The 10,512-nt window shown below is 42.5% G+C and overlaps 1 long non-coding RNA gene across 1 annotated transcript; it reads left to right on the forward strand.

The window, feature by feature from the left end:
- The first annotated feature begins 1,609 nt into the window (after positions 1-1,609).
- On the forward strand, positions 1,610-3,987 carry LOC139078187 (uncharacterized). The gene is made up of 2 exons (XR_011531030.1): positions 1,610-1,996; positions 2,655-3,987. It is a non-coding gene; the product is annotated as an uncharacterized lncRNA (long non-coding RNA).
- The last annotated feature ends 6,525 nt before the right edge of the window (positions 3,988-10,512 follow it).

Here is a 10,512-nt window from a genome sequence, read left to right on the forward strand (position 1 = left end):
ATTGTAATGACAGAGATCTCCACAAGCATTAGGAATTAAGTGGCTGCTATCTAGAAAGAATAGTAGAGAAAGCATTTCTGAAAACAGAATATTTGAGCTCATATCTGAAAGTCACAAGAGCCTGGGGAAACACACTCTTGTCACAGGGAACCCACTGGCCCAAACCCCAAGGTATGAAGGGGTTTGGGATGTTCAAGGAAGAGGAAGGGGGCCAGTGGGGATGGAATATGAGAGTGATGGGACATGGAACAAAGGCGAAGAGATGGAGAGGAGACAAATCAGACAGGGCTATCAGCCAAGGAGGGAGTTGGGATGTTATTTAGAGAAAAATGGAAAGACATTGGAGAGTTTTAATCCACAGCGTAAATGATAAGATCTGATTTATATTCTTTGAAATCATCATGATTTCTGTGAGGTAAGTAGATTAGAGGAAAGCAAGTAATCAGAAAATTCAGATGTGAAGCTACTGCAGCAAACCAGGGGTCATGAAGGTGCCTTGAGCTATGATGGTGCCAGTGGAGAGGGAGAGAAAATGACTAATGGGGAGGTGTATTTATGGGTTGAAATGAGGGGACGTGTTTGGGGACTGAATGTGAAAGTAATGAATGGGGTGGAATTGGGTATGGCTTCCTGGCTAGGCTGAGCCATGGATGAGATGCGGAAAACAGGTGGAAGAATAGGTTTTCTGGTGGGAACTAAGGTTTCAGTTTCAAAAACGTTAAATAGAATGTTTGTTGGTCATCTAAGTGCAGATGTTGAGTAGGTAGATGGACATACACATCTGGAGTTCAGGAGAGGGGTCAGAGCTGCAAAGATATTTTAGACTCGCTGAGTCTGTAAAGCCGGTTGCCAGGGCAGCCAATCAGCAGAACTAAAATAGCCATTGTTCCTTTTCCATCCTTCTCGCCTCTCAAAAGCCCTTGGGTACAATGCGGTCTCCAGGATCTGGTACAGAAGTGGTACTTATGTAAGCATGGACTGGAAGGAGAAGCAGAAAGCCAAAATGTTTCCATTTGCCCTGATGGCATGATTGTACATATATTATTCTCTTGCATTTTCATATGATCTCTGAGAGAGCTGGGAACATCCCCCTTGTCCCTGTCACCTTGAGCTATCCTGGAGATTTTCAGGAGACTGGAGACTGGGGAAAGGACTGCAAAGAGAGTGTCTTATGGGGAAAACTTTCACAGGTGGGCAGTGAAACATCGGAGATTCCAAGACTTTAGCATCATGATCAATCTGAGCTGGAAAAGCTCTTGATACCACCTAGTCCAACTCATCCTCCTCAACCCTAGTTTACACATGGGGAAGCTGTATTTTGGAGAAATAGGTGTCATGATCAAGATTTTAAAAACGCAACTCTAAAGCCACCATCCCAGGTGTGAAAAAAACATTACATTTTAAATTTTTTCCATAATTTAACATAAGTTCTACTTTAAGCACCCTTTCCATGGACTTAATCTTGGTCAATTCAAGATCTCCTCAATCAAATCAGTGTCATCCCCCCACCCCCACCCTCTCCATCCCCAGTGGTGTCTAAGATGTCTTTGTGACATCAGTCCATGCAGGCAGCTGCTGAAAGGTCCATCACCTTCTACTGCCCTTGACTACAGATCCATACAGGTGCCCCTAGCATCATCATCTTCCTCATCTCAGGGATTCCCGGCATCCACTCACTTTCAGCTCTGCTCACAATCCTCTCAAGCGCATGGGAAAATCTGGCTACCTGGGACCTCTGGAAAGGCTGCAAGGTGATCTCAGGTCCTCTCCACTTAGTAAGAGCACCCATACCATTCTGCTCTTCTGTTGCCAGGCCAGGCTGTAGACAGGAACTCCACAAGCCACGTCACCAGGAACAAAGGCAGAAGTCCTCCTGACTCTCCAATGCAAATTGGACCTGGGGTTTGAGGACCCTTCTCAGGACCCCACCAGTGTTGGTTCCCTCCAGTTCCCCTCTCTCTCCCACATATCCCAAAGTGTTGTCTACTCTCAAAAGGTAACTGGAGTGTGGGGGAGGGAGGTGGAAACGGAGGGGCTGCCTCTACAGGAGCCTGTGTTTTCCCAAACTTTTGCGTCTTTCATCCGGCTCTCAGCTTGTGAAACTCAAAGGTGCATTTATCCCCCATTTCTGCAATGGCAGTCTCCCTTGAGACAGACGCATTACATTTAACTGCTGCCTAATTTGGTCACAAGAAAACACAACACTGAGAGGAAGGCAGCTGTGAAAACTGGACAGCAGAGTCCTGCAGTGACACCAACAGGCACGTTATACAGCTACATGTCAGAAGTACATACACTAAAATCCAGCACATCCCAACCCTAGGAACACACTCAAAATCATTGAATTGTGCACTTTACATGGGTGACTTTTATGCTAGGTGAATTATATCTCAATAAAACTATAAAAGAAAAAAGATGAAGTTACAACAACATGCGGATATTGTATAAAGTTATTTAGGTTTATTTTCTTTTTTTTTTTTAATAAACACCAATTTGACTTTGGGGGAAAAAATGTAACACATCCAACCATACAAAACATCAATTCCCTATGTACCTTATTCCTACAAATTTTTTAAATTCTCCGTTATTAATGGGCAGGAAGAGAGAAAATAATGAGTCTCCTGAAAACCATTGGACTTTCATTTTTTTCCCAGATTCCCTGATGGAACCGATCTCAGGATCCTGGGAAGAAGCAGGAAAGTCATGTAGAGGGCAAGTTCAGACAGTGGGATATATTACCTGGTTCTCAGACCTGAAGCTCTGCATCTTCCGTTTCTATGATGCTGTAGTAAAGGTAATATTAGACTCGCCACATAGAAGGTTTCTTACCAAATCCACTGTCTGTGCACAGAGGCAGGCAGCTAGTGGAATTTTTTTGGCCTGAAGCCGCCTGCCGACTTCCTTTCAAATCTGATTGGCCAGAATCTCAACACGTGTCCCAGCCTCAACCAATCACTCAATCAATCACTGGCCAGGGGGTGAGGCTGCTTATAAATTATTGTGGACCAATGAAGATCCATCCCCTGGGACTGGGGAAGGGCCTAGGTACTGCCGAAACTCATTGCCGGTGGAATTAGGGAGTTCTGTTAGCAAGGCCGGAAGGGGATACGGCTGCGGAGCATACACAAACAAGGGCGGTTCCACAGAGTGGGTGGTGAAAGAGTGAGCAGTGGAAAATTGCACCCTGGGAAGATGCAGCACTCCAGAAGTGTTGGACCTGGGGGCAGGCTGCCAAGTGCATGCCAGAGAAAATTTGGCTCCAAGAACCACAGCTCTTATACTACAGCCCAATGGCGGGGTGAGAAGCCAAGGAAAATATCTACTATTCCCTCTCTCCAACCTTGGTGGGGGAAGTACTCAGACTGGATTTAATCGGAATTAGAAAAAAACTGTAAGTGACGTATTTACTCATTATAAAGAAGAAAAAAGAGTAACAACAGTGTTAATGCCTGGCAGACACCATCTTAACCAAGCAATCAAAGTGAACATCACCAGCGATGAGACAAATTGAAATCGTGTGCTTCCTGATTGCATGCAATGAGAAGAACACAGCATCACTTCTGGACATTTCTGCCAAAGATGCAGAGCCTGACTCTGATCATCAGGAAGTATCAGAAAAATTCAAAATGATAGACATTCTACAAAAGAACTGCCTGTGTTTTCAAACATGTCAGGATCATAAAGTAAAACAAAGAGGAATTGTTCCATATTAAAGGAAACTAACAAGACATGACAATTAAATGAAGCCAGAACCTTTTTGTATAAAAGACATTTTGGGAACAATTTTAAAAACTTCGATGCCATCCGAAGATGAGATAATAATAATGTGTCAATGTTAATTTCTTTATTTGAATGGTATCATGGTCATGTAGGAGACTGTACTTATTTGGAGGAAATGTACACAAATATTTAGGTTAATAAGGGAACATGTCAGCAATTTATTCACAGATGTTTCTGAAAAAAATATATTTGTCCTCTACTTGCAGATTTTAAGGTTGAAATTATTTCCAATTTTCCAAAAGTTTGGTGACATTCTGGTGTCATGGAGAAATTCATATCTGTTGCAAAAAGAATAACCAGCTAGCGTGTGCTGAAAGCTTACTGAGTGCTAGACTATTCTGAGTACTTTACATGAACGAACTCACAACAACCAGATAAGGTATGGCCTATAATCATCCACATTTCAGAAATGAGGAAACTAAGGCACACAGCCGGTAAGTGGCTGGCTGAGTTTGAACCCAAGCAGTCTGCCTCAAGCTCCCCAACACTTAACCACCACAAGATGTCCTTTGATGCTCTTGTCCAGCCCAGTGACCTTAAGTACCATTGATAGCCCAAGGACTCCCAAATTTATTTCTGCAGCTGGGGACTCTTTCTGGAATATTATCTCTACCTGCCTACTCAGTAATTCCACTTGGATGCCCAATAACATTTCAAAAGCGACATTTCAAAAAATGACCTTCTCATCCTCCCAAACCTCCTCCACCCACACACTGCCCCATTTCAGTTGATGGGAGCTCCATTCCTCCAGGAGTCTGAGACAAAAATCTAGGAGGCATCCTTGTCTCCTCTCCTCTCTTGTCTCACATCCTTTCTATCAGGAAATTGTGTAAACTTGACCTCAAAAGGTCTCCAGAATCCGACCGCTTGTCTCCATCTCCACGGCCTGGATTCACCCACCGTCCTCTTTCTCTAGTTGCTGCAATTAGCTCCTCACTGGTCTCCTGCTTCTGCCCTTGCCTCTCTCATCCTTCTCAATACGGCCAGCAGGGGATCCTTTAAAAACGAGAGTCACATCCTGGCCCTCTTCTACTTCAAACCTTGCAATAGCTGCTCACATCACTGAGTAACAGCCAGAGTCCTTTCCTCAGTCCCATGGTCCCTCACCACCAACACGCCTCACCCCTGCTTCCTCGCTCTATGCTTTCTCCATAGGACTTACCACTTTCTGACATACTGCATCATTTACTTATTTGCTTTATTCGTTATTTATTCTGTATTGCTGTCTTCCTCCCACCCCTTGGAATGTAACTCCAAAGGGCAGTGAGTTGTGTCTGTCCTCTTCACTGATGTCTCCTAAGCACCAAGAACAGTACCTGGTACATAGTGGGTACTCAATAGTTGTTGAGTGAATGAATGACTGCACTATACAATCTCTCGTGCTGAATAGGTGAGAGAAGAAATGAAGAGAAGGATAAATGGAGGGCAGGAGGCAGAAAGGGAGGAAAAGAAAGGGGCATCCTATGGTCTAGGGCTGCAGAAAATATTCCCTGATCCTGCCAGCTCCAAAAGCTTATCCCGTGATCTGTGACTAGAAGTTTCTAGGAGACCACAATATTTAGGCAAATCATTCTTTTGGAAAAGCAGCCATGAGTACTAAGCAATGAAGAGGATTTGTGAGGTAGTTCTGAGCTCAGATGCAGGGCTCATCAATGTCTGCCATTCCTCTGGCTACTCAAAGACACATTCTCTGATGTGGGACATTGTCACCTGCCATCACCAGGTTCTGGGAGGGAAGACAGGGAAAAAGTAGCTCTTTACTTCATCTTCTCTGAGGGGTAGGGCTGAAATCCTTCATATCTCCTCTCTGGCCCCAGACACTCTCCTGTCCCTGCCCCTTCCTTCTTAGAGTAGATCTGGTTATCAGAGCATGACTCCCTAAGCCCTATGACAGGCCACATCCAGCCCACCCATGCCAATGCCTCTGGTCATCTCCGCTGGTGACACTACTCACAGGACCCTCCTGAGAGTAGGATAAGGGACAGAACAGGAGTACCAGGGAACTGAATCCAGAGGCCCCTCACGTTGCAGACTAAGAGAAGAGTGAGAGAGAGTGTGTCTACTCAAAAGACCACGACGTTCCCCGACCTCTGTCCAGGTGAAGTTCACCCAACCCCCTTGAAAAGACTCCCTTTGTGTTCCTGTTCTTGTAGCCAGTTTGTTGGACGTACTGGACTCCGAAAGGTTCAAGGTGAAAGTTGCTTCGTTCTTCCTCACACCGCCTTTCAAATAAGCTTAAATCATCCCTCCTTCTAGGTAATAATGGTACCTGTTATTCAGGTAATAGAAATTGCAATCTCTCTTTCAGTAGGTTCCTCTCCCCTGGGGGGACCAACCTCAGGTTGGGAAACCTGTGTGGGGCTGAGTGGTGGATGGGCTTCTTGGCCATTTCCCACCTTGGTTTTCCATTCATTCTCCCTCCCACTGCTGCCTCTGGCTTCCCCATGATTGAGAAAGATGAAGGGAAGAGAACGAGGGAGTTCTCTACCCACTTTCATTTCTTTCTTCCCCCTTCAGTGAGACCTTAGTAACCAACTGGTGGTAGAGAAGTCCAAATATAGTTCTTACAAGCGACACTTTTGTGAGTTCTTGGGCATGTCCCCCAGGGAACTCCAAGCTGCTTTCTGAGCAGGTAGCCAGCCCCTCACTCTACATTGTCTGGGTGTGAAACACTGAAAATTCCAGGATACACATGTCAAGCTTGCTGAGGGTCCTCTTAAAGCCCTCAGTCAGCCTGAGGTGGGGTTAAGCTCTCTTCTCTCCCCCAAGCATGTCTGTAATCCATGCTCTAAAGAAATCCCATTCTAATGTCTCTCATGATTAATAGCCCAGCCTCCCCTTATATACTGTCAGGGTAGGCATCGGGGTATCACCAGCAGAGGTAGTCTTTGGCCATCCCTTTTGCTAATCCTGTGTAGATGGGCCGGCTCCTCCATTTGCAGAGATGCCTGACATCACTTTTTCTCAGCTTTGGGGCCTCAGTGATAGAGTCTCATGAGCTTCCTGTTGTAAAACTGCATTTAGTATTGATGCTGTGCCAGGCACTTTGTTATGTCATTTTATCCTCATAAGGGGACATAGAGGCAGAGGATATGAAGATATTTTTCCAGAGGAGATTTACAGATGGCCAACAAGCACATGAAAAGATGTTCAACATCACTAATTATTAGGGAAATGTAAATCAAAACTACAATCAGATATCACCTCACATCCATCAGAATGACTATAATTAACAGGACAAGAAATGACAAGTGTTGGAAAAGATGTGGAGAAAAGGAAACCCTCATACACTGCTGGTGGGAATGCAAACTGCTTCAGCCATTATGGAAAACAGTGGGGAGATTTCTCAAAAAATTAAAAACAGAACCATCATATGATCCAGGCATTCCACTTCTGTGTATTTATCCAAAGAACATAAAGTCAACAATTCAAAAAGATATATGCACCCCTATGTTCATTGCAGCATTATTCACAATAGCCAAGATGTGGAAGCAACCCAAATGCCCATCAACAGACGAATGTATAAGGAAGATCCAGTGTGTGTGTGTGTATATATATATATATATACACACACACACACAATGGAATACTACTCATCCATAAAAAAGACAAAATTGTCCCATCTGCAACAACATGGATGGACCTTGAGGATATTATGCTGAGTGAAATAAGTCAGACAGGGAAAGACAAATATCATATGATTTCACTAATATGTGGAAGCTAAACCAACACATAGATAAGGAGAATAGATTGGTGGTTTCTAGAAGAGAAGGGTGTGGGAGGAGGGCAAAAGAGGTAAAGGGGCACATATGTATGGTGATGGATAAAAATTGGACTGCTGGTGGTGAACACAATACTGTCTATACAGAAACTGAAATATAGTGATATACACCTGAACTTTACACAATGTTGTAAGCCAATATGACCCCAACAAAGCAATAAAAAGATATATTTGTACATAGATGGAGGTTCTGAAGAGAAACAGATTATGACTTAGCACCACACACATGGAGTTTAGCTGGATTTTATTTATAATTATATACAGTATAGATAATAAATCTGCATAGGCACATGTGTTCAATAAGTATGAATATTAGCATACAAAAAAAAGCTTTCTGATGAGAAGGGGTGATGCCAGTAAGATAGTGAAATAGGAAACCTCAGACCATCCTTCTCACAAAGATACAGATCTGACAAGAATACAGGGACTGATTGCCTTTGTGAGAAATCCAGAAACCAGTTAAGAGGTTCCTGTACCTCAGGCGAGCTATAAGCCAACCACTGAAGCAGGAGAGGAATATTCCTGACGTTCATGCATCACAACCCCTCCTCCTGGCATAGGGCAGCGTTATTGGGAGGAAACCCTGAACTCCCAACCTTTCCCTGGAGAGGGAGAGGAGTGGAGCGAATCAACATTCTGACTTTTCTGGGTGCTGCCAGAGGGGCTGGTTTCTGTCTTGCCTAAATACTGACAAGAATGGGACGCAAAGCTGGGGGCTGTTGAGAACAAGAGCAATCAACACGGCTTGGTCTAGCACCAGAGTTTGCGGGACCACAGATATACATTAGGTGGCGCTCCAGCACTGTGGCTTACTACAACAGGAGCGAGGCTGCAGTACTGCAGACAGACGCAGGGGGAGCTCCTGGGTAGAAACGCAAAAACCTCTTCTTTAGGAGATAAGTACAAACCCAGAGAGGACACATCCCCAGAAAAGGCTTGGGACGTCTCCGAAGCTCCAGAAGCACCAGACTACAAAGACGGAGAGGTAGCTGAGTTTTCAAATTCCAAAGTGCCATGGAAGACAAGACATGCAAGGAAACCAGGAAACATGGCCTATTCAAACAAATAAATCTTCAGACATTGACCCTAAAGAAACATAGATATATGAATTATCACACAAAGAATTCAAAATAACCATCATAAAGATGCTCAATGAATTCAAAGAGCACAAATAGACAACAAAATGAAGTCAGGAAAATGATGAATGAAGTGAGAATAACAACAAAGAGAGAGAAACTATAAAGAGGAAATGAACAGAAATTGTAGAACTGAAGAATATGGTAACTGAATTGAAAAGTTCTCTAGAAGGACTCCACAGCCAATTTGACCAGGCAGAATAAAGAATCCGTGAACACAAAGACAAGACTTTTGAAATTACCAAGACAGGGGAGCAAAAAGAAAAAAGAGTTAAGAAAAGTGAAAAGAGCCTAAGGGACTTACGAGACACCATCAAGAGGAACAACATACAGATTATGTGAGTCTCAGAATAAGAAAGAGAGAAAGGGGCAGAGAGCATATATGAAGAATTCGTGGCCCAAAACTTCCCTAATCTGAGGAGAAAAATGGACATACAAATTCAAGAATCGCAAGAGACTCCAACTAGGATAAATCTAAAAAGACCTGTACTGAGACATCATGATTAAACTGTCAAAAGTCACACAAAAACAGAGAATCTTGAAAGCAGCAAGAGAAAAAGCAACTCGTTATGTACAAGGAGATCTGTTAGAGGATCAGCTAATTTCTCAGCAGAAAATTTGCAGGCTAGAAGGGAGTAGAATGATATATTCAAAGAGCTGGGGGAAAAAAACCTACCAACCAAGACTATATCCAGCAAAACTGTCCTTCAAAAATGAAGGCAAAATTAAGACTTTCGCAGATAAATGAGAACTGAGGTAGTTCATCACCGTTAGACCTGCTCTACAAGAAATGCTGAAGAAAATCCTTCAGGTTGAAGCAAAAGGATGATAAACAGTGACATAACTCCCTGATAAAGGTAAAATATACAGGCAAATAGAGTTTTGTAGTGTGTAAGTCACTTTTAAATCTGGTGTAGAATTTTTAAAAGAAAAGCATAAAATAAATATAAATCTAGATGTTAATAGTATGCAATATAAAAAGAGGTAATGCGAGTCATCAATAACATAAAATGGGGGGGCAGAGATGTAAAGAACTCGAGTTTTTATATGCAATTGTTAAATTAAAATTAAAACAAATTAAATTAAAAGTTCAGTTGTTGTCAGTTTAAAATAGATTATTTTAACTTTGAGATCTTTTGTGTAGTTGCAATGGTAACTGCAAAGAAAATATATATAAAATATACCCAAAGGGAAATGAGAAGAGAATCAAAATGTATAACTTCAAAAATCAGCAAAAGCACAAAAGAAGGCAGCATGGGAAGGAAAGATAAGTCCAAAAAGCTACAAGACATACAGAAAAAAATTTTAATAGTAGTAGTAAGTCCCTCCATATCAGTAATTACTTTAAATGTAAATGGATATAACACCCCAATTAAAAGATATAGATTGGCCAAATGGATTAAAAAATAAGATCCAACTATATGCTGTCTACAAGAGCCTCACTTTAGATCTAAGGACATACATAGGCTAAAAGTGAAAGGATGGAAAAAGATATTCCACACAAATGGGAACCTAAAGAGAGTAGAGGTGGCCATAATTAGACAAAATAGACTTTAAGACAAAAAATGTCACAAGAGACAAAGAAGGATGTTATGTAGTGATGAAAGGGTCAATACACTAGGGAGATATAACAATTATAAATACATATGCACCTAACATTTGAGATCCCAAATATATGAAGCAAACATTGAAGAACTGGAGGGATAAATAGACAGAAACATAGTAATCATAGGAGCCTTCAATACCCCACTTTCAGTTAGGGATAGAACAACCAGACAGAAGATCAGAGGACTTGATCAACACTGTAGACCTGTT

Source organism: Equus przewalskii, chromosome 21 (genome assembly GCF_037783145.1).
Source record: "Equus przewalskii isolate Varuska chromosome 21, EquPr2, whole genome shotgun sequence".
NCBI lineage: Eukaryota > Metazoa > Chordata > Mammalia > Perissodactyla > Equidae > Equus > Equus przewalskii.